We start from the raw sequence: 23,573 nt of genomic DNA, 5'->3' as shown, positions 1-23,573 counted from the left end.
CATGTACCCAACTTTGATTGTTATTTCTCTTGTCTACCACCTCTGGCATGTGACTGTCAGGTAACAAGTGTTGGTCTAGATAATGACTACACAAAACTTGCATGCCATGAAGAAATGGGAATACAAACAGCCCAGCAGATTTTCTTCTCATAAACTAGTTTAAAATCATGAATGAAATCACAGTACTGCTCAAGTAAAACAATTCTCGTTTCACTAGAACACCATACTGAGAGTCAAGAGAAGATTCTTCCCCCGCGCCACTCACCAAATTAGGAAATCACATAGAAGAATATTTTCCCCACAAATCTGCTCTCTCCCTTGTACTCCTCCTTTCAGAAAATGGTACTATCATTTAGTTGTTGAAATTATAAACTTGGCTATCATTCTTAACTCCTTCCTCCCACCTTCCTTCCTTCAGTCACCAAAAACTGTGAGTTCTAGCTTTTATATAGCTGTTAAATCCATCTGTTTCTATATCTCCAAGTCCCTGCCTCCCATCTATCCTCCATAACATAACCAAAATTATCTTTCTAAAATGTTAATCTTTTCATGTCACTCTCTTGCTTAAAACCCATTTCACTAGCTTTAAGAATTTTTAAAAGTGCAAATATTTAAGGGGAAGAACAAAAGCAGTAACAGATTTCCAAGAGTTCACTGTCATGAGTATATACTTGGGAAAGGGCCAAAGGAAAAGATATGGATTAGTAAAATGCCAGGAGGAAAGAGAGAAGCAGCAGTGGGGGCCAGGCTGTGATTAAAGCCAATGCTAAAATTAAAGGCAGCATAAAAACTATTTTTAAAAATGAGTAAATTGCCTTTAATTTTGCACATTAAAATTGTAATATTACTTCACACAATAACTTAGATTTTTCAATTCAATAAATATTTAATAGAGCTTCTACTACATGGAAGGCTTTGGGTTATCCACTTATTTGCAATAAGCCACCATTCCAAAGACTTGCCACAATTCCACTTCCCCCATAGCGTACCCACAAGATAACACCTTCTCTGACTTCACTTTAGTTACAAAGTATTTATGGATGGAATAATATGATGTCTGTAATTTGATTTAAAATAATTCTGGGAAGGGAGATAGTGGGGGGAGGGGAAGATATAACAAGATTAGCAAAATGTTCATATGCTGAAGCTAAATAATGGGTACGTTGGGGTTCATGGATTAATTATATTATTCTCCTCACCTTGTGTATTTTGAAATTTTTCTATGATAAGAAGTAAAACTAAACCAAAAAATATTAAAAGAAAAAGCGACCCTAGTGCTAAAACACAATGCTTTTTTCATTCAGCAAGGTTTCATACAGGATAGGTAGGTAGATTTTCATATTTCAGGCATCGCTTTGATATGATTTTGAACCACAATTAGAAAGGTTATTCTTTCAAATTCAATTGTGTAACATAAAGACTTATACCAGAAATTAAAGAGAAAATGTATGAGAAATCAAAGTTTATTTTCTTAGGTAACAGCTTCTGCAACTGACATATAGAAACCACATTTGCTTTAAGAAAGCCTGAGTAGTGGGCTTTCCCTGTGGCGCAGTGGTTAGGAATCCGCCTGTCAATGCAGGGGACACAGGTTCGAGCTCTGGTCCAGGAAGATCCCACGTGCCGCAGAGCAACTAAGCCCGTGTGTCAAAACTACTGAGCCTGCACTCTAGAGCCCACGAGCCAGAACTATTGAACCCGCGTGCCACAGCTACTGAAGCCTGCGCGCCTAGAGCCCGTGCTCTGCAACAAGAGAAGCCACCGCAATAAGAAGCCTGCGCACCGCAACGAAGAGGAGCCCCCACTCACCCCAACTAGAGAAAGCCCGCGTGCAGCAAGACCCAACACGGGCAAAAAAAAAAAAAAACCCGAGTGGCACCATACTTGCATTCTTTTGTTCCTCGATCCATTACAGAAAAAAATTTTTTTTCTTAAAGTTAGTATCTATTTCACAAATACTTGATTTTAAGTAGTCCTGGTTGATATTATAGGATAAGCTACAGGGCGTTTTTTACTTCCAATAATGAAGTTTTTATGAATATGATCATGCTGTTCTCTATCTCTAAAACTACCCTTGGTTTTGGTTATAATGCCCTACAGCAGCAGTGGGGGGTGGGGGAGGGAGCATGGTTCAGGCGGTAATGTGAACGATGGGGAGCAATAGGGAGCAGCAGATGAAGCTTCGCTCACTCGCCCGCCACTCACCTCTTGCTGTGCAGCCTGGTTCCCAACAGGACCGGTACCAATCTGGGGCCCAGGGGTTGGGGACCCTTGGCCTACAGCAGGGTTTCTTAACTTCAGTACTACTGACATTTTGGGCTGGATAATTCTTTGTTGTAGGGGGCTGTCCTGTGAATTGTAATATGTTTAGAAGCATCCTTGGCCTCTAGCCACTGATGCCAGAATCAATGCTGCCCCCAATCAGTTTTTGACAACCAAAAATGTCTCCAAATATCTACGGGCTGGGGTGGGGGGGTGGCAAAATTACCTCCTCTTGAGAACCACCGCCCTCCAGCAATTAGACAATATAATTTTTGCTTACTTAAAAAATACCCGGGACTTCCCCAGTGGTGCAGTGGATAAGAATCCGCCTGCCAATGCAGGGGACACGGGTTCGATTCCTGGTCCGGGAAGATCTCACATGCCATGGAGCAACTAAGCCTGTGCACCACAACTACTGAAACCCGTGCGCCTAGAGCCCGTGCTCCGCAACAAGAGAAGCCACTGCAAGGAGAAGTCCGTGCACAGCAATGAAGAGTAGCCCCTGCTCGCCACAACTAGAGAAAGCCCCACGCAGCAAGGAAGACCCAATGCAGCCAAAAATAAATAAAATTAAATCTTTAAAAAAAAAATACCCTTACTTCATAAATACATTTTCCTAATCTAAGAGAGTAAGACACCCTGGAATGTGTGGATATGTTGCCATCATTACTTACAGGAACAGCTTCCTAGTCGCAGAATCATAGAAGTGTCTTAATGATCTAGTTTGATGTTCTCAGTGTGGACCACAGCCCAAATCTGTGGCTGTATATTCAAGAATTTAGGAGTTTTCTATAAAACGTTTAAAATTTTCTGCATTTACCACGGATGATCTTTGAAAATTTGGGTCATCTGAATGAATACTTTATAATTAAGTGTTGCCAGGATATTTGTGCCCATATTTGTATTTACCAACACAGGAAATCATCAATTTCCCTCACTATCCTAGGCTAATGAGAAAAGTAGAGAGGCAGGCGATACAGTTGAGCCAGTGAAGGCCAAATGATATCATGATACACTAAACCAAAGATTTATAATAGTTTTAATAAAAACAACATGTCAGGAGAATTAAATTGGCATCTCATGCACTGTAGTCTAGGTAGCCCAATGCAAAAGAACCTATAGTGTAGCAAGGAATAACATATTCACATGGGAAGCAGCAGCATTTTAGTTTCAGCAAACCATTATCATTCATCATGCTGATGTTGTTAATACATTGGTTTTGTAGTTTTGTTTGTACTATACTTGTTTTGGTTTTGTAGCTCTACATGGATGCAGCAGAGGGAACTTCTTATTTAGCTTCATGTTTGTCTACACTAAAGCTGAGTACATAATTAAAAACAACAATATAGTTTAAGAATTTGAATATTCCTTTGAAAGGATCTGCACAATACTCAAATTTGAAAATTGCTGATCTACTCCACTGTCTTCATTTTACTCAGAAGAAACTATAGTCCAGTGGTATTAGTAACTTGTCCAAAAATCACACACCTAACCACTGGCAAAGAGAGCATTATAACTATAGGTCATCTCATGCACCAATTGTTATTGTATACCTCAGTGTCCTGTTTAAACAACATAGTTAAGTAAACATAACTGGAAGTTTTTTCTTTTCGCCTACCACATTCTAAGTTGAACTTATAAACAGTGAAATAACTCAGTATTAGAGATACAGTATAAACAGACTATAGCAGTACATTATTTTACATGTATTTGCCTACAAAATAAGACTGAGCTATCATTCTATTAAAAACTAAAAAAGAGTATATGGATGTTACTCTTGATCATGAGCCGTCCCAAAATTCAATCCTCCAATCGTAAGGCTTCTTGGCATTTTAGAGGTTGCTTAAATGTTGCATTTTTTTTTAACTGTGAAACATTAGAAAAAGTTTTCTAACAATAAGGAATTGTTACATTACCAATAGTATGTTCATGTAACAGAACACCTGAATAAAGATAGTGACCATTTATTAAATGATACTGTATATCAGATTTTGTGTTAAATGCTTCATATGATCTCATTTAATCTTTACAACAATCCTATAATTTATCTCCATTTTACAAATGAGGTTTATTTTCCAACTCATGTGTTAAGTTGAAAAGTCCAGAATCAAAGTCTGATTCTAGATTCTGAACTTAAGCTTTATGAAAAACTGCCGCGTATTAAAATTCTCATGTCAGTGTCACATGAAAAGATATTCAATGTAATGCTATGTGATAAAAACAGCTTAGAAATAACATATACAGGAAAAGTCAGGAAGGTTCTATACCAAACTGTTAAAAGTGAATGTATCACTAGGTCTTATTTTCACACAATTGCATGTTCTAATTTATTTGTAGTGAATAAATATCACTTGCTAAACAACAACAGAGTTTTAAATAATAAAAATCAAACCAGCCAACAGACTTAGCCTGGGCAACCTAGTCATTCAGGGCAGTCTTGGCAAAAAGACCCCCATGCTCTAGTTACAAATTATGACTTAGGTTCCAAACAGCTTAAAAATAAAAAATCATCCTTTCCCTGTTTCTTATACTAGGTAGTCTCAGTGAGGATTTACCTATAAATAAGCAAAAAAAAAAAAAAAAAAAAAGAGAAAAGAAAAAAAGGAAAAAAAAAAGCATGTCATTTTACAAATTTTCTTCTCAGTGTTGAACATCTTTCATGTGATAATTACTTAATATATGGCAGTTTTCATACAGCTTCCCAATGACACAATTTGAGAATTATGCAGTAAATTTTATAACTGCATTAAATGTTAATCAAAAAAAATTAAATGTTTTCAAAAAAAATACTGTATTTGTGACACTTATTAGCTTACCATTTAAATGGAACATTCCTTTCATTGTGCTTTTAAAATCCATTTACTTCTGAAAGAAGCCTGTATTTGCTCAGAACAGAAGTCTCAGATAAGCCTGTGATGACAGAACTTATTTGCCTTTAATAGTTGATTTTAAGTCCTGGTTTTGAGGCAACAATGTAAGCAATCATATTAGTAATACAGAACAAAAAGGAAAGCATTAATTTGGTAATGTATAATACTAACCTATGGGATTATTTGTGTGAATTCAATTAAACCTTTCTGCTCTGATCTACTTCTCATTTCACTTTTAGAAACAGAAGAAAGGTGACATCAGATAATCCTAGTGCAGTCTAACTGCTAGGATATAAAACTATGAAGATGCCTAAAACTTTAAAAGTCAGACAAGTTTTTCCTGAAACAAAAATCAAAGTACTCAGAAAATACAAATATTTTATTAGCACTAGACTACCTTTACCACACTGTTACGGTAAGTCAGGTCTTCCTTGTTTTATTCGTTTCTTATTCTTTCTGTAATAAATTACCACAAAATTAGTGTTTTAAAATAACACATTTATTCTCTTACAGTTCTGGAGGTCAGAAATTCGAAATAAGTCTCACTGGGCTAAATAAAGTCAAGGTTTCAGTAAGGCTAGTTTCTTCTAGAGGCTCTGAGACAAGAATCTGTTTCCTTACCTTTTTCCACTTCTAGAGGCCTCCTCCATTCCGTGGCTCATGACCCCTTCCTCACATCACATCTACCACTAACTTTCATCTCCTGTTTCCCTATTATAAGGACCCTTGTGATTATATCAGACCCATCTATATAATCCAAAATAACCTTCCCAAAGAGTAGCAAAGATTTGTCATTCAGCTGTGAGGTGTGTAACTATATTGCATCAAGTCTCTGGAACTAATGAAACTAAGTATTTCACCTTCTGCTACCTAATGCCTAAAGGCATTTTTCTATTTGATAACAAGTAACAGCAATAAAAGGCAACCTCATTGCTTAATGCTGTTATGAGCTAATCACAGATACCCTAGATCCAAAAAATACTTCACTGCATTCAACATCCAATAAGGCCCAAGGACAAATGGTTATACATTTTCAGTATTTTCAACTGTTTAGGCATAATAGAAAACAGTAAATAATATATCCTCTCATGTGTGTGCTGCATGTTCTTCACTAGCTTGTAACATATATAACATATAAAAACCCTATGTAAAAAAATTACTGCAACTTTTGCTATTTTAAGCTATCTTGATATTACTACACTTTTGTATGAGTGTTAAAGACATTATTAGAGCAACATTATGCAGCTTACAAATAGATACTGTTTTCTAAATTTGTAAATAAGTTGTAAGGAAATTTAGATACTATCAAGCCACAGTTGCTATTTCAGATGAGAGCAACCAAGAATGTAGGCCTTCCTCTACACCCAAATCCCAATTGAGGATTATGATATCTGCTAGGAGGGGCAGTCCACCTGCATTTCTCTTACTTCCACCTCTTTGTTGCAGAAGCTCTGTAAGAGACAAGAGCAGCTGAGAGGTCTGGTCCTCACTTCTTCCAGCCAGCCTCCACTTGTGGGACAGAAGTTCTACCACAGCAGGCAAGCCAGGAACACTGGGATCCCAACTGCCCTTGCCCCAGCTTGCTCATACGGTTAAAGTTTCTGCAACAGAAGACACCCAGAAGACCAAGCAGCAGTGTCATTCCAAGAGAAGGGGCCACTAGCTCACTTCCTACTCCAGGCAGTGGCAGAGGTTTAGCCCAGGGGTAAAGGCAGGACAGAAAAAGAGAGAAAGCTCCAAAGTGTTCCCCAAGGGAAATGACTTTATTTGGAACACAGTGTGGGAAAGTTAATAGTGAGGGCACTACAGAAGATAATAGAGATTTTGGTGGTAAGCAATTAAGAGACTGGTAAATCTTTGAGAGTAACAAGCTACAACAGCTAGAATTTTACTAGGGAGAACCAGGGAAAGAAGCAGCTAAAAAGAGTCCTCCTGAGAAAAAAACCTCAAAGACTGGCTGCAAAATTACACCTGCAATGAGGCCCAATATTAATTGCATCAGCCTGTGGAAGAATTTATGTTACAGGCAGTACTGATAATGAGCTAATTATAATGATAATGAGCAATTAGTGGAAGCTAACAGATGGGTGTGATACCTATAGAGACAGACAGCTAAACAAAGAGAACAGAGAAAGAGACAACCAAAGACAGCCCTGCTAAAACCACCATCATCCTAGGATGATTCTGTGCATGCCAAACACTGTGACTCCTGATCAGTAGCTACACACTATAGAGAAAACAGACCACTAAAATGGTCCAGCCAAGCCACTAAACAAATAAACAAGTAAACAACAACATCCAATTTGGTGAATGTGTGGGAATTGGGGGTGGAATCATATCCTCAGTTGCTACGTTATCTAAAATATCCAGTTTTTACTATATATAAAATAGATAACTAATAAGGACCTACTATATAGCACAGGGAACTCTACTCAATACTCTGTAATGACCTATACGGAAAAAGAATCTAAAAAAGAGTGGATATATGAATATGTATAAATGATTCATTTTGCTGTTCAGCAGAAACTAACACAACACTGTAAATCAACTATACTCCAATAAAAATTAATTTAAAAAATAAAATAAAATAAAATGTCCAGTTTTTGGTAAAAAGTTATGAAACATGCAAAGAAACAGAAAAGTATGGTCCCTACATAAGAAAAAAGAGCAAGCAACAGAAATTGCCTTTGAAAGAGTTCAGATGTTGGACTTAGCAGGCAAAGACTTTAAAACAACTATTATAAATATGTCTAAAGAATTAAAGGAAAAAATGCTTTAAAAAAGTAAAGGAAGCCCTGATAATTTCTTGTCAAATAGACAATATCATTAAGATATAGAAATTATTTTAAATAATGGAAATTCAGGAGTTGAAAAGTACAATAACCAAGAAGAAAAATGCATTCCAGGGACTGAACGGTAAATATCAATTAGCAGAAAAATCAGCGAACTTGAATATAGATGGATAGACATTGTACAATCTGAAGAACATAGAGAAAAAAGAAAGAACACATATGAACAGTCTCAGAAAAAAGTGGAAAAGCATAAAGCACTGTAACATATACATGGTGAGCAGAGAGAAGAAAACTTTTTTCACAGAAGTAGAGAAAGGAAGAGAAAAAATATTCAAAGAAATAATGGCTAAAAACTTACCAAATTTGATTAAAACAATCTACATTTCCAAGAAGCTCAACAAATTCCAAGTAGGAAAGCACGAAGAGACATCATACATATACAAGACATATCATAGTAAATATCTTGAAAGCAGCAAGAGAACAACTTCTCACTCACAAGGAAATCCCAAAAAGATTACACCAGATTTTTCATCAAAAATAATGAAGGCTAAAAGGCAGTGTGATGACATATTCAAAGTGCTGAAACCCAAAAAATACGTCAACCAAGAATCTTATATTCAGGGGACTTCCTTGGTGGTCCAGTGGTTGAGACTCTGCACTTCCACTGCGGGGGGCATGGGTTCAATCCCTGGTTGGGGAACTAATATCCAACATGCCATTTGCTGCAGCCTCCCCCCCAAAAAAATAGAATCTTATATTCAGTAAAACCATAAACCATCTTTCAAAATGAAGACAGATAAAGACATTCCCAGATAAACAAACACTGAAAGAATTCATTGCTGAGAATTCATTGCTAGCAGACCTGCCTTACAAGAAATAGTAAAGGAAACTATTCAGGTTGAAAGCATATGACCCCCAAAGTAATTCAAATCCACTTTAAAAAATCAAAGATATAATATAAATGCACATTTCTTCACCTCTCAACTATTTAAAAAGCAATTATTGAATATATAAAACAATATGTATATAGTTGTATTATTGAGCCTGCAACATTTAGGAATGTAATATATTTGATAATAACAGCATAAGATAAGTAAGAAGAAGCAAAGTTGTATTGGAGTAAGGAAATGACACCAAAAAGTTACTTGAATTCACAGAAAGGAAGATAACAAATGATAAATAATAAGATTTAGTATAAGAAACTCTAAAAAAAACTTGCTTCCATTCTTCTCTCTGCTTCTTTAAAAAGCATAAAATTATATAATTATTATTACACTATTAGGTTTTTAACATACATAGCTATAATATATATAATAACAATAGCACACAAGGGGAGGAGGAAATAGAGCTAAATTGGAGTATATATATATATATATATATATATTTTTTTTTTTTTTTTTTTTTTCAGTACGCGGGCCTCTCACTGTTGTGTCCTCTCCCCTTGCGGAGCACAGGCTCTGGACGCGCAGGCTCAGCGGCCATGGCTCACGGGCCCAGCCGCTCCGCTGCATGTGGGATCTTCCCAGACCGGGGCACGAACCCGCGTCCCCTGCATCAGCAGGCGGACTCTCAACCACTGCGCCACCAGGGAAGTCCTATTGAAAGGTTTTTAAATCAAGAAATGAATTACCAGAATCCCGAGTAGAGAAATTCTTCAGAACCTATTATTACTGACTATAAAGCAGATTTTTTTTAAAACCTATTTTTTGTTTGTTTTTTAAAATTAATTATTTATTTTTGGCTGTGTTGGGTCTTTGTTGCTGCGCACGGGCTTTCTCTAGTTGTGGCAAGCGGGGGCTACTCTTCATTGTGGTGCGCAGGCTGCTCTTTGTGGTGGCTTCTCTTGTTGCAGAGCCCAGGCTCTAGGCGTGCGGGCTTCAGTAGTTGTGGCTCGTGGGCTCTAGAGTGCAGGCTCAGTAGTTGTGGTGCATAGGCTTAGTTGCTCCACGGCATGTGGGATCTTCCTAGACCAGGGATGGAACCCGTGTCCCCTGCACTGGCAGGCGGATTCTTAACCACTGCACCACCGGTGAAGTCCCTATAAAGCAGATTTTTAAAGAGAACATGTCTATCTTGCAACCTGGGCAAGAGGGGTGAATTTTTATAATAGCAAAATGACATCAGAGTCAAGTAGTTTCATTTAAGAGGATTCTAGGATTCCAGAGATAGGATGTATGAAAGATTCTATGGTAATTTTATTTTGAGCAGAAATAAATGCAATTTTAAAAAAGAAAATTATAAGTCATTTTTTTTCTTGTTTTCTTCTCAGGATCAAAAATTGACTACTCTTTATTTCCAATCTTCTTCTTTCCCCTTAGAAAATTTTCACTCTAACAGATAGTACATGTCATTTTAAGAGTCTTAGCATTCTCTATGTTCCCTTAGAGGTTGTTTTTTTAAGTTGATCTGATCATCTAGCATGTGCCTAAATTAAAAGAACCTAACAAGAAGAAGACAAAACAACCAGTACAATCTCTCCCAAAATTAAATAGACTTCTGTCCATTCATACACTTTGTTTTAATTCCTATGACAACTCTGAATTTTAATTTTCATTTTGCAGATAAGAAAACTAAACTTCAGAAACTTGGTGATTTGATCAAAGTCACTTAAAAAGTGGGGGAGGGGGAGAGACTCAGCACAAATCCTAAACCCTTATTTTCATTCTTTATAAATTTATCAGAACTGGGACTTTCCTGGAGGAGCAGTGGTTAAGAATCCACCTGCCAATGCAGGGGACACAGGTTCGAGCCCTGGTCCGGGAAGATCCCACATGCTGCCAAGCAACTGAGCCCATGTGCCACAGCTACTGAGCTTGCACTCTAGAGCCTGCGAGCCACAACTACTGAGCCTGTGTGCTGCAACTACTGAAGCCCGCACGCCTAGAGCCTGTGCTCCGCAACGAGAAGCCACCACAAATGAGAAGCCTGAGCACCGCAACAAAGAGTAGCCCCCGCTTGCCTGAACTAGAGAAAGCCCACATGCAGCAACGAAGACCCAATGCAGCCAAAAATAAATAAAATAACTTAACCAAAAAAAATCAGAACTTAATGTGCTAGAGACAGAAGAGGTAAAAAGAACTGATTTGAAACAAAAATGCACAGACACAGTCAAATCAAAATAGATATTTTCATTCCCTTCATAAAACTTCCAACTGAGCTCCTTTTTCAACAAGCAAGAATTCACACTGTCCTATACTAACTCTGGGTCTCTATAACTGTGTCTCAGTTTTCTTATCTGTAAATTGCAGGTAATATCTTTCCTAGGAAACCTCAGTGCTGAGAGGACCAGCATAACAGCAGAAGGAAAACTGTTTTAATTTGGAAACCCCTGAAGTTCTAAACCAACGTAATCCATTAAAATAGTTTTAAAAACCATAAAATAATCCGAATTTCAAAAAAATAATACTTTTTAATACAGAATCTATAACTAATCTGTAATGTCAGAAGCAGGTTAACTGCCATTCTGTGGCCAGAAACAGAAAGAAATTAACTGCAAAGAGGCACAAGGAACTTCTGGAGCAATGGAAATACTCTATGTGACTGTGGTGGTGGTTACATAGATTTATATGCTTGTCAAAACTCAGTAATTGTACACTTAGGCTTAGTTCTTTGCATAGTAAATTATACCTCAAAACAATTGATTTAAAAAGGAACAGAAGCCACAGAATCAAGGCCAGGTGCTTTAGAAGAGTTTCCCCCCCAACACCCCCCCCCACAAGGAACAATCTCTTGAGTAACACTTTCACATCTACTGGTTTTTGCTAAACTATTTGAAAAATTGGTTCCGATGAACCTAGGGGCAGGACAGGAATAAAGACACAGACATAGAGAATGGACTTGAGGACACATGGATGGGGAAGGGTAAGCCGGGATGAAGTGAGAGAGTAACATTGACATATATAGACTACCAAATGTAAAATAGATAGCTAGTGGGAAGCAGCTGCCTAGCACAGGGAGATCAGCTCAGTGCTTTGTGACCACCTAGAGGGGTGGGATAGGGAGGTGGGAGGGAGACACAAGAGGGAGGAGATATGGGGATATATGATATGTATAGCTGATTCACTTTGTTATAAAGCAGAAACTAACACACCATTGTAAAGCAATTACACTCCAATAAAGATGTTAAAAATAAATAATCATCCAGGATTATCCAGGTGGGCCCAATCTAATCACATGAGTCCTTATAATCAGAACACCATTCCCAGCTACAGAGACCCAAAGAGATGGCAGTGTGAAAAGAACTGGACCCCCATTGCTGCTGGTTTTGAAGATGGAGGAAAGGATTATGAGCTAAAGAACATGGGTGGCTTCTAGAAACTAGAAAAGGCAAGGAAATGAATTCTCCTGTAAAGTGTCCAGAAAGGAACACAGCCCTGCTGACACCTTGATTTTAACCCAGTGAGATCCACATAAGATTTCTGACCTACAGAACTGAAGCTAATAAACTTATGCTCTTTTAAGCCACTAAGTTTATGGTAATTTCTTACTGCAGCAATAAAATCTAATATACTTAGGGACTTTTTCTATTACTGTCTGTGTCTGCTTGAGGGTGGGAACTCTATCTTACTTTAAATTGTATTCCCAGTAACCTAGCACTGTTCTTGTCTATAGAGATGCTCAGTAGTATTGAACTGATACATGTGCATTATTTAATTACAAAGATCCTACTACTATAATTAAAACATTTTTCTTCAATTCAGAACTGGCAACATGAACTGCTTTCATTCCTCACCAGTCATTTCAGGCACAGAGATCTATTAATACTTGTTTACTTCTTTTGACTTGTCTCCTTTTATTAACAGGTAAGTACTCACTCACTATGACACAGTCTTCTCATGGAACTTAAGGTATGTAGCTTTTTTTATCCATGTTCCTGTCCTACCACCTATATCAATATTTTTTAAATCATATATATTGTCATTAGGAACATATTTTTAGTTCTATCTATCCCAATATCCATTAAGAACTACAGTTAACCCTTAAACAACATGAGTTTGAACTGCACAGGTCCACTTACACGTGGAATTTTTTCAGTAGTAAATACTACAGTACTACCCTATCCAAGATTAGTTGAATCCGAGGATGCAGAACCACAGATAAAGAGGAACTGCATACATGGAAGGCTAACTAACTACTAAGTTATACAGGGATTTTCCACTGCATAGAGGATCAGCGGCCCTAACCCCAACTTGTTCAAGAGTCAACTGTATTTTATTTCTCCACAGTGTTTTTAATTTAGGTATCCTGAGTATCTGACAAAATAAATTAGTACTGGAAGTTCATCTCCTGAATCAAGGTTTTAGAAATATTCAGAAGGTACAAAGTACCATTTTATAACCCTCTAAAATTGATGTTATTTTCCCATCTTCAGAGGTATGGTCAATACCATAGTTCACAATGAGATCAGCTAACATTTCTGAGGCCATAATATGTGCCTACCTTGTGGTAATTGTTTCACAAGCATTCTTTTATTAAAAATTTTTATTTATTTTTTGGCTGCATCGGGTCTTAGTTGTGACACGCGGGATCTTTCGTTGTGGCATGAGGGCTCTTCGTTGCAGTGTGCAGGCTTCTCTCTACCTGTGGCACGCAGGCTCATTAGCTGTGCCATGTGGGCTTAGTTGCTGGGTGGCATGTGGGATCTTAGTTCCCTGACCAGGGATCGAACCGATGTCCACTGCATTGCAAGACGGATTCTTAACCACTGGACCCCCAGGGAAGTCCCAAGCGTTCTTAATCTTCACAATGACCCTTTGAATGTGATTCTATTACCCCCAATGGGTTGGGGGTGGGAGCTCAGAGGTATTAAGTATCTTGCCCAAGATTAATTATACAGCTCAAAAGTCGTGGAGTTGGGAATTCAAATCCAAAGTCAATTAAAGAGTAAAAAGAAGTGAACTTTTCAGATCAATACCTATATAGCTCATTCTACTAATCAAAAATGGAATTTGGGAAAAGTAAACCTTCACACTTGACAAAGAGTTTTCAGAGTGACAAGTACCCATGAAGGTATGGCAGTGGTTATCATAAAATACCAAAAAGTACCATCATTTGAAAGTGAGAAAAGGTATCTAGCCATAACTTCATCTTCTTTGTACCTTAGAATCTGTTTTCTAGGATGAAGACAGGTCAGTACATCATATGTCACTACTATCCATCTTTCTTATCAACTGTTACTTCCATTCTTTGAGAGACAAAAAGTAGAAAGATTCTAAATTTCAGGCTCATTTTATGGTTTAAGATTGGTTCCATATGCAACTCATTTTGTTCAACATCTTCTGATATTTCTCATGACTAATGGTTAGCACTTACACAGGCTTAAAAATGGAGTGCAAAACGTGAGCAATATTGATCTTCACTTCTCTAATTAGCTCTGCGATCGTAAGTCACTTCACTAAGTTTCTGGTCTTTGCACTCTGCCTGGCATTCTACTGAGTGCAGTACAGTAGTAGAAACACAGAAGGAATTAGAGTGTAATTTAAAAGCTTCAGAGGGACTCTGAATCTCATTCCTATCACTTAACTAACTATACAACCTTGGGTAAGTCTTAGTTGCCTTATCTGTAAAATAGGGACAAAAATATCTACCACCTACAGTTCTTCTGAGGGTTAAATTATTAAATACATTTTTTAAAATGCACCTAAAACAATGTCTGGTGCTAAGTAAGTACTCATTAAATATTCCTTTCTTTCTCTTTTAAAATATATTTTATTGAAGGATAGTTGATTTACAGTGTTGTTAGTAGTATTCCTTTCTCTTAAAGTGTGACTTTTAAGTGGTAAAACCAGGTTTTTCAGTGAGTCATTTCTTGAATGAAGATTTTAAAGTTTTGTAGGATTTAAAGATAATGTAATGTCAAGGGTACCTTAATCTACATGGGCTGCCATAATAAAAATACCACAGACTGGGTGGCTTAAACAAAAGGCTTATTTTTCACAGTTCTGGAGGCTAGAAGTCCCAGATAAAGGTCTGATGGGATTGGTTTCTGGTGGTAACTTTCTTCCTGTAGACAGCCATCCTCATGCTGTGAGTTCTAGCGTTCCTTCCACTTCTTACAAGGGTGCCAGCCCTGCTGGACTGAGGCCCGACCCTTATGACTTCATTTAATTTTTATCGCCTCCCCACAGGCCCTGACTCCAAATACAGTCACATTAGAGGTCAGAGCTCCAACGTACGAATTTTGGGAGGACACAAACATTCAGTCCATAACAAAGAGTATTACTGTATTTTTGTACTGAGGGGATTTTATTTTAAAGCAAATTTTATAGACCTCATTCAAACCTCATGCAAAGTTTCTGCAATGAATAGAAATACTATTATCCTACATGCAGACTCGGGGAACAGACATGGAAAGGTTAAGGAATATAACATTAACAATACAACTGAATAGAGGCAGAATTACAAATAGAATTTGAGCCTTTTAACTTTGAAGCTCATCCTATTAAATAACATTGCATTTTTCAAACTTCTATTTCTAAATGTTTTATCATTGTCCTCTCTCACATTACTTCTAAAATCTGTCTTAAAATTCTTTCAACAGAAATTTTAAGTAATATTAAAGAAACGGAAGAGTTGAAAAAAATGAAGTTCTCAAAGCCAAGGAAATAGATTAAACAGAGCCATGAAAATCAGTTTAATTAACCTTATGGTTTGTGATTTCTTCTTTTAGAGAAAGCCAAAAAACTGGCACATTCAGCAAAGTCATTGGCTTCTTTCTTGACCAACACTCATCAAGGATGCTAATCCACCCACGGGCAAGTTGGAGTTAGATAATCATTTCCAGAAGCTAAAAGTTGCCTATTCATGCTTGCAGAAAACAGGAATGTATTACTTTAATAACTATATTTCACTTCCTCTGAGTGGCAGAGATTTTATAAACCATCTCTTTGAGAATCAAATAATAGACCATACCTTTGGTCATGATACAGCATAAAGGTTACTTCAAAGAACATTCTCATGGGGTGGGGGTATGCACTTCTTCAGTAGGGAAAAACACTGGCTTATATGTGATCGGTATCACTCCTCACACTACTTTGGCTACGCATTAAGTTCCTTCCCTCTTTTTAGAGATTTTTTAAAAACCCATAAAACGAGGTGATGTGATTACAATTTTTATGGCTTTTTAAAAATACTTTTACCCTTTAGCACTGACATGCAGGCTGGCACCTCCTAGAAAAAGTGAGAAGCTTCCTCTTCAAAAATAGCAATTTTTACAGGGCTTTCTGTGCTTCTGGGGAGCAGGGGAAAGAGAAATAGAGAGTTGAATCACATTGTACTTCTCTCTACCTAACCAAATTAAATATTCTTTCTTTTTTTTTCCTGAAATGATGTTTGTACTCTGTGCAATAATGTTGTACCTCCCTGAGTTTCTTCATATGGAAGGGGTGGTGGTGGTAGTAGTGACCTTTTTCTTTCTAACATCTTTATTGGAGTATAATTGATTTACAATGGTGTGATAGTTTCGGCTGTATAAAAAAGTGAATAAGCTATACATATACATATATCCCCATATCTCCTCCCTCTTGCGTCTCCCCCCCACCCTCCCTATCCAACCCCTCTAGGTGGTCACAAAGAACAGAGCTGATCTCCCTGTGCCATGCAGCTGCTTCCCACTAGCTATCTATTTTACACTTGGCAGTGTATATATGTCAATGCTACACTCTCACTTCGTCCCAGCTTACCCTTCCCCCTTCCCGTGTCCTCAAGTCCATTCCCTACGTCTGCATCTTTATTCCTGTCCTGCCCCTAGGTTCTTCAGAACACTTTTTTTTTTTTGATTCCATATATATGTGTTAGAATATGGTATTTGTTTTTCTCTTTCTGACTTACTTCACTCTGTATGACAGACTCTATCTAGGTCCATCCACCTCACTCAAATAACTCAATTTCGTTTCTTTTTATGGCTAATATTCCATTGTATATATGTGTCACACCTTCTTTATCCATTTCTCTGTCAATGGACACTTAGGCTGCTTCCATGTCCTGGCTATTGTAAATAGAGCTGCAGGGAACATTGTGGTACATGACTCTTTTTGAATTATGGTTTTCTCAGGGTATATGCCCAGTAGTGGGATTGCTGAGTCACATGGTAGTTCTATTTTTAGTTTTTTGAGGAACCTCCATACTGTTCTCCATAGTGGCTGTATCAATTTACATTACCACCAACAGTGAAAGAGGATTCCCTTATCTCCACACCCTCTCCAGCATTTATTGTTTGTAGATTTTTTGATGATGACCATTCTGACTGGTGTGAGGTGATACCTCATTATAGTTTTGATTTGCATTTCTCTGATGATTAGTGATATTGAGCATCCTTTCATGTGTTTGCTGGCAATCTGAATATCTTCTTTGTAGAAATGTCTGTTTAGGTCTTCTGCCCATTTTGGGATTGGGTTGTTTGTTTTTTTGATATTGAGCTGCATGAGCTGCTTGTATATTTTGGAGATGAATCCTTTCTCAGTTGCTTCATTTGCAAATATTTTCCCCCATTCTGAATGTTGTCTTTTCGTCTTGTTTATGGTTTCCTTTGCTGTGCAAAAACTTTGAAGTTTCATTAGGTCCCATGTGTTCATTTTTGTTTGTATTTCCATTTCTCTAGGAGGTTGGTCAAAAAGGATCTAGCTGTGATTTATGTCATAGAGTGTTCTGCTTATGTTTTCCTCTAAGAGTTTTATAGTGTCTGGCCTTACATTTATGTTTTTAATCCATTTTGAGTTTATTTTTGTGTATGGTGTTAGGGAGTGTTCTAATTTCATTCTTTTACATGTAGCTGTCCAGTTTTCCCAGCACCACTTATTGAAGCGGCTGTCTTTTCTCCATTGTATATTCTTGCCTCCTTTGTGAAAGATAAGGTGACCATATGTGCGTGGGTTTATCTCTGGGCTTTCTATCTTGTTCCACTGATCTATATTTCTGTTCTTGTGCCAGTACCATACTATCTTGATTAGTGTAGCTTTGTAATATAGCCTGAAGTCAGGGAGCCTGATTCTTCCAGTTCTGTTGTTCTTTCTCAAGATTGCTTTGGCCATTCGGGGTCTTTTGTGCTTCCGTACAAATTGTGAAATTTTTTTGTTCTAGTTCTGTGAAAAATCCTATTGGTAGTTTGACAGAGATTGCATTGGATCTTTAGATTTCTTCGGGTAGTATAGTCATTTTCACAATGTTGATTCTTCCAATCCAAGAACATGGTATATCTCTCCATCTGTTTGTATCATCTTTAATTTCTTTCATCAGTGTCTTATAGTTTTCTGCATACAGGTCTTTTGTCTCCTTAGGTAGGTTTATTCCTAGGTATTTTACTCTTTTTGTTGCAACAGCAAATGGGAGTGTTTCCTTAATTTCTCTTTCAGATTGTTCCTCATTACTGTATAGGAATGCAAGAGATTTCTGTGCATTGACTTTGTATCTTGCTACTTTACCAAATTTATTGATTAGCTCTAGTAGTTTTCTGGTAGCATCTGTAGGATTCTCTACATATAGTATCATGTCATCTGCAAACAGTGACAGATTTACTTCTGCTTGTCTGATTTGTATTCCTTTTATTTCTTTTTCTTCTCTGATTGCTGTGGCTAAAACTTCCAAAACTATGTTGAATAATAGTGGTGAGAGTGGGCAACCTTGTCTTGTTCCTGATCTTAGTGGAAATGGTTTCAGTTTTTCATCATTGAGAATGACCCTGGCTGTAGTTTGTCATATACGACCTTTACTATGTTGAGGTAAGTTCCCTCTATGCCTACTTTCTGGAGGGTTTTTATCATAAATGGATGTTGAATTCTGTCAAAAGCTTTTTCTGCATCTACTGAGATGATCATAGGCTTTTCTCCTTCAGTTTGTTAATATGGTGTAACACATTGATTGATTTGCGTATATTGAAGAATGCTTGCAATCCTGGGATAAACCCCACTTGATCATGGTGTATGATCCCTTTAATATGCTGTTGGATTCTGTTTACTAGTATTTTGTTGAGGATTTTGGCATTTACATTCATCAGTGATATTGGCCTGTAGTTTTCTTTTTTTGTGACATCTTTGTGTGGTTTTGGTACCAGGGTGATGGTAGCCTCATAGAATGAGCTTGGGAGTGTTCCTCCCTCTGCTATACTTTGGAAGAGTTTGAGAAAGATAGGTGTTAGCTCTTCTCTAAATGTTTGATAGAATTCACCTGTGAAGCCAGCTGGTCCTGGGCTTTTGTTTGTTGGAAGATTTTTAATCACAGTTTCAATTTTAGGGCTTGTGATTGGTCTGTTTATATTTTCTATATCTTCCTGGTTCAGTCTCAGAAGGCGGTGCTCTTCTAAGAATTTGTCCATTTCTTCCAGGTTGCCTATTTTATTGACATATAGTTTCTTGTAGTAAACTCTCATGAACCTTTGTATTTCTGCAGTGTCAGTTGTTACTTCTTTTTCATTTCTAATTCTATTGATTTGAGTCTTCTCCCTTTTATTCTTGATGAGTCTGGCTAATGGTTTATCAATTTTGTTTATCTTCTCAAAGAACCAGATTTTAGTTTTATTGATCTTTGCTATCGTTTCCTTCATTTTTTTTCCATTTATTTCTGACCTGATCTTTATGATTTCTTTCCTTCTGCTAACTTTGGGGGTTTTTTGTTCTTCTTTCTCTAATTGCTTTAGGTGTAAGGTTAGGTTACTTGAGACGTTTCTTGTTTCTTGAGGAAGGATTGTATTGCTATAAACTTCCCTCTTAAAACTGCCTTTGCTGCATTTGTTTGTAGGTATTTTTTGATTTCTTCAGTGATCTCTTGGTTATTTAGTAGTGTATTGTTTAGCTTGCATGTGTTTGTATTTTTTACAGATTTTTTCCTGTAATTGATATCTAGTCTCATAGCATTGTTGTCAAAAAAGATACTTGATACGATTTCAATATTCTTAAAATACCAAGGCTTGTTTGTGACCCAAGATATGATCTATCCTGGAGAATGTTCCTTGAGCACTTGAGAAAAATGTGTATTCTGTTGTTTTTGGATGGAATGTCCTATAAATATCAATTAAGTCCATCTTGTTTAGTGTGTCATTTAAAGCTTGTGTTTCCTTATCTATTTTCATTTTGGATGATACGTCCATTGATTAAAGTGGGGTGTTAAAGCCCCCTACTATGATTGTGATACTGTCGATTTCCCCTTTTATGGTTGTTAGCATTTGCCCCATGTATTGAGGTGCTCTTATGTTGGGTGCATAAATATTTACAATTGTTATATCTTCTTCTTAGATTGATCCGTTGATCATTATGTAGTGTCCTTCTTTGTCTCTTGTAATAGTCTTTATTTTAAAGTCTATTTTGTCTGATATGAGAATTGCTCTGGCAGTTTTCTTTTGATTTCATTTGCATGGAATATCTTTTTCCATCCCCTCACCTTCAGTCTGTATGTGTCCCTAGGTCTAAAGTGGGTCTCTTGTAGACAACAAATATATGGGTCTTGTTTTTGTATCCATTCAGCCAGTCTGTGTCTTTTGGTTGGAGCATTTAATCCATTTACATTTAAGGTAATTATTGATAAGTGTGTTCCTATTACCATTTCCTTAATTGTTTGGGGTTTTTTATTGTAGGTCTTTTCCTTCTCTTGTGTTTCCTGCCTAGAGAAGTTCCTCTAGCATTTGTTGTAATGCTGGTTTGGTGGTGCTGAATTCTCTTAGCTTTTGCTTGCCTGTAAAGGTTTTAATTTCTCTGTCAAATCTGAATGACATCCTTGCTGGTAGAGTAATCTTGGTTGCAGGTTTTTCCCTTTCATCACTTTAATTATGCCTGCCACTCCCTTCTGGCTTGCAGAGTTTCTGCTGTAAGATCAGCTGTTAACCTTATGGAGATTCCCTTGTATGTTATTTGTTGTTTTTCCCTTGCTGCTTTTAATATGTTTTCTTTGTATTTAATTTTTGATAGTTTGATTAATATGTGTCTTGGCGTGTTTCTACTTTGCTTTATCCTGTGTATGGGACTCTGCACTTCCTGGACTTGACTGAATATTTCCTTTCTGATATTAGGGAAGTTTTCCACTATAATCTCTTCAAATATTTTCTCAGTCCCTTTTTTTTCTCTTCTTCTTCTGGGACCCCTATAATTTGAATGTTGGTGCATTTGATGTTGTCCCAGAGGTCTCTGAGACTGTTCTCAATTCTTTTCATTCTTTTTTCTTTATTGTGCTCTGTGGTAGCTATTTCCACTATTTTATCTCCCAGGTCAGTTATCCGTTCTTCTGCCTCAGTTTTTCTGCTATTGATTCCTTCTAGAGAATTTTTCATTTCATTTTTTGTGTTGTTCATCATTGTTGGTTTGCTCTTTAGTTCATCTAGGTCCTTGTTAAACGTTTCTTGTATTTTCTCCATTCTATTTCCAAGATTTGGGATCATCTTTACTATCATTATTCTGAATTCTTTTTCAGGTAGGCTGCCTATTTCCTCTTCATTTGTTTGGTCTAGTGGGTTTTTACCTTGCCCCTTCATCTGCTGTGTATTTCTCTGTCTTCTCATTTTGCTTAATTTACTGTGTTTGGCATCTCCTTTTCGCAGGCTGCAGGTTTGTAGTTTCCATTGTTTTTGGTGTCTGCCCCTAGTGGGTAAGGTTGGGTCAGTGGGTTGTGTAGGCTTCCTAGTGGAGGGGACTGGTGCCTGTGTTCTGGTGGATGAGGCTGGATCTTGTCTTTCTGGTGGGCAGGACCACATCCAGTGGTGTGTTTTGGGGTGTCTGTGAACTTATTATGATTTTAGGTTGCTTCTCTGCTAATGGGTGGGTTTGTGTTCCTGTCTTGCTAGTTGATTGGCACTGGGTGTCCAGCACTGTAGCTTGCTGGTCTTAGCTAGTGGAGCTAGGTCTTAGCATTGAGATGGAGATCTCTGGGAGAGCTTTCACCGTTTGATATTACATGGAGCCAGGAGGTCTCTGGTGGACCAATGTCCTGAACTCAGCTCTCCCACCTCAGAGGCACAGGTCTGACACCCAGCCAGAGCACCAAGACCCTGTCAGCCACTCGGCTCAGAAGAAAAGGGAGAAGAAAAAGAAAGAAAGAAAGAAAAATATAAAATAAAGTTATTTTAAAAAATGAAAGAAAATATTATTAAAAATAAAGAAAATTGTTAATAAATAAAAAAAAACAAAAGAAAGAAGAGAGCAACCAAACCAAAAAACAAATCTACCAATGATAACAACTGACAAAAAACTATACGAAAAAAAAAAGGACAGAAAGAACCCTAGGACAAATGGTAAAAGCAAAGTTATACAGAAAGAATCACACAAAGAAGCATATACATACACACTCAAAAAAAGACAAAAAGGAAAAAACATATTTATATATATATAAAAAGGAAGAGAGCAACCTCATCAATAAACAATCTACCAATGATAATAAGCTCTAAATACTAAACTAAAATAAACATAAAACCAGAAACAAATTAGATGCAGAAAGCAAACACCAAGTCCACAGTTGCTCCCGAAGTCCACTGCCTCAATTTTGGGATGATTCATTATCTATTCAGGTTCCACAGATGCAAGGTACATCAAGTTGATTTTGGAGATTTAATCCACTGCTGCTGAGGCTGCTGGGAGAAATTTCCCTTTCTCTTCTTTGTTCGCACACCTCCTGGGGTTCAGCTTTGGATTTAGCCCCGCCTCTGTGTGTAGGTGGCCTGAGGGCGTCTGTTCCTCGCCCAGACAGGACGGGGTTAAAGTAGCAGCTGATTAGGGGGCTCTGGCTCACTCAGGCCGGGGAGAGGGAGGGGTACCGAGCATGGGGCGAGCCTGCGGCCGCAGAGGCCAACATGACGTTGCAACAGCCTAAGGCGCACCGTGTGTTCTCTCAGGGGAAATTGTCTCTGGATCACGGGACCCTGCCAGTGGCGGGCTGCACAGCCTCCCGGGAGGGGAGGTGTGGATAGTGACCTGTGCTTGCACACAGGCTTCTTGGTGGCTGCAGCAGCAGCCTTAGTGTCTCATGCCCGTCTCTGGTGTCTGCACTGATAGCCACGGCTCGCAGCCATCTCTGGAGCTCGTTTAGGTGGTGCTCTGATTCCCTTCTCCTCGTGCACCCTGAAACAATGGTCCCTTGCCTCTTAGGCAGTTCCAGACTTTTTCCTGCACTCCCTCCCGGGTAGCTGTGGCACACTAGCCCCCTTCAGGCTGTGTTCACGCAGCCAACCCCAGTCCTCTCCCTGGTATCTGACCTCCGAAGCCCGAGCCTCAGCTCCCAGCTCCCACGCACCCTGGCGGGTGAGCAGACAAGCCTCTCGGGCTGGTGAGTGCCTGTTGGCACCGATCCTTTGTGTGGGAATCTCTTCACTTTGCCCTCTGCACCCCTGTTGCTGTGCTCTCCTCCGTGGCTCTGAAGCTGCTCCTCCCCGCCCACCCCGTCTCTGCCAGTGAAGGGGCTTCCTAGTGTGTGGACACTTTTCCTCCTTCACAGCTTCCTCCCAGAGGTGCAGGTCCCATCCCTATTCTTTTGTCTGTTTTTCTCTTCTTTTTCCCTACCCAGGTACGTGGGGAGTTTCTTGCCTTTTGGGAAGTCTGAGGTCTCCTGCCAGCATTCAGTAGGTGTTCTGTAGGAGTTGTTCCATATGTAGATGAATTTTTGATGTATTTGTGGGGAGGAAAGTGATCTCCACGTCTTACTCCTCCACCATCTTGAAGGTCCCTCCTAGTAGTGACTT

The 23,573-nt window shown here is 38.2% G+C and overlaps 1 protein-coding gene across 1 annotated transcript in view; it reads right to left on the bottom strand.

The window, feature by feature from the left end:
• Positions 1 to 23,573, bottom strand: part of MCU (mitochondrial calcium uniporter) — a 206,958-nt gene that overhangs the window by 115,139 nt on the left and 68,246 nt on the right. The window lies entirely within an intron of this gene.

This window comes from Lagenorhynchus albirostris, chromosome 16 (assembly GCF_949774975.1).
Source record: "Lagenorhynchus albirostris chromosome 16, mLagAlb1.1, whole genome shotgun sequence".
NCBI lineage: Eukaryota > Metazoa > Chordata > Mammalia > Artiodactyla > Delphinidae > Lagenorhynchus > Lagenorhynchus albirostris.
The sequence above is the reverse complement of the archived record's forward strand: the minus strand, read 5'-3'. Positions and strand labels throughout refer to the sequence as shown.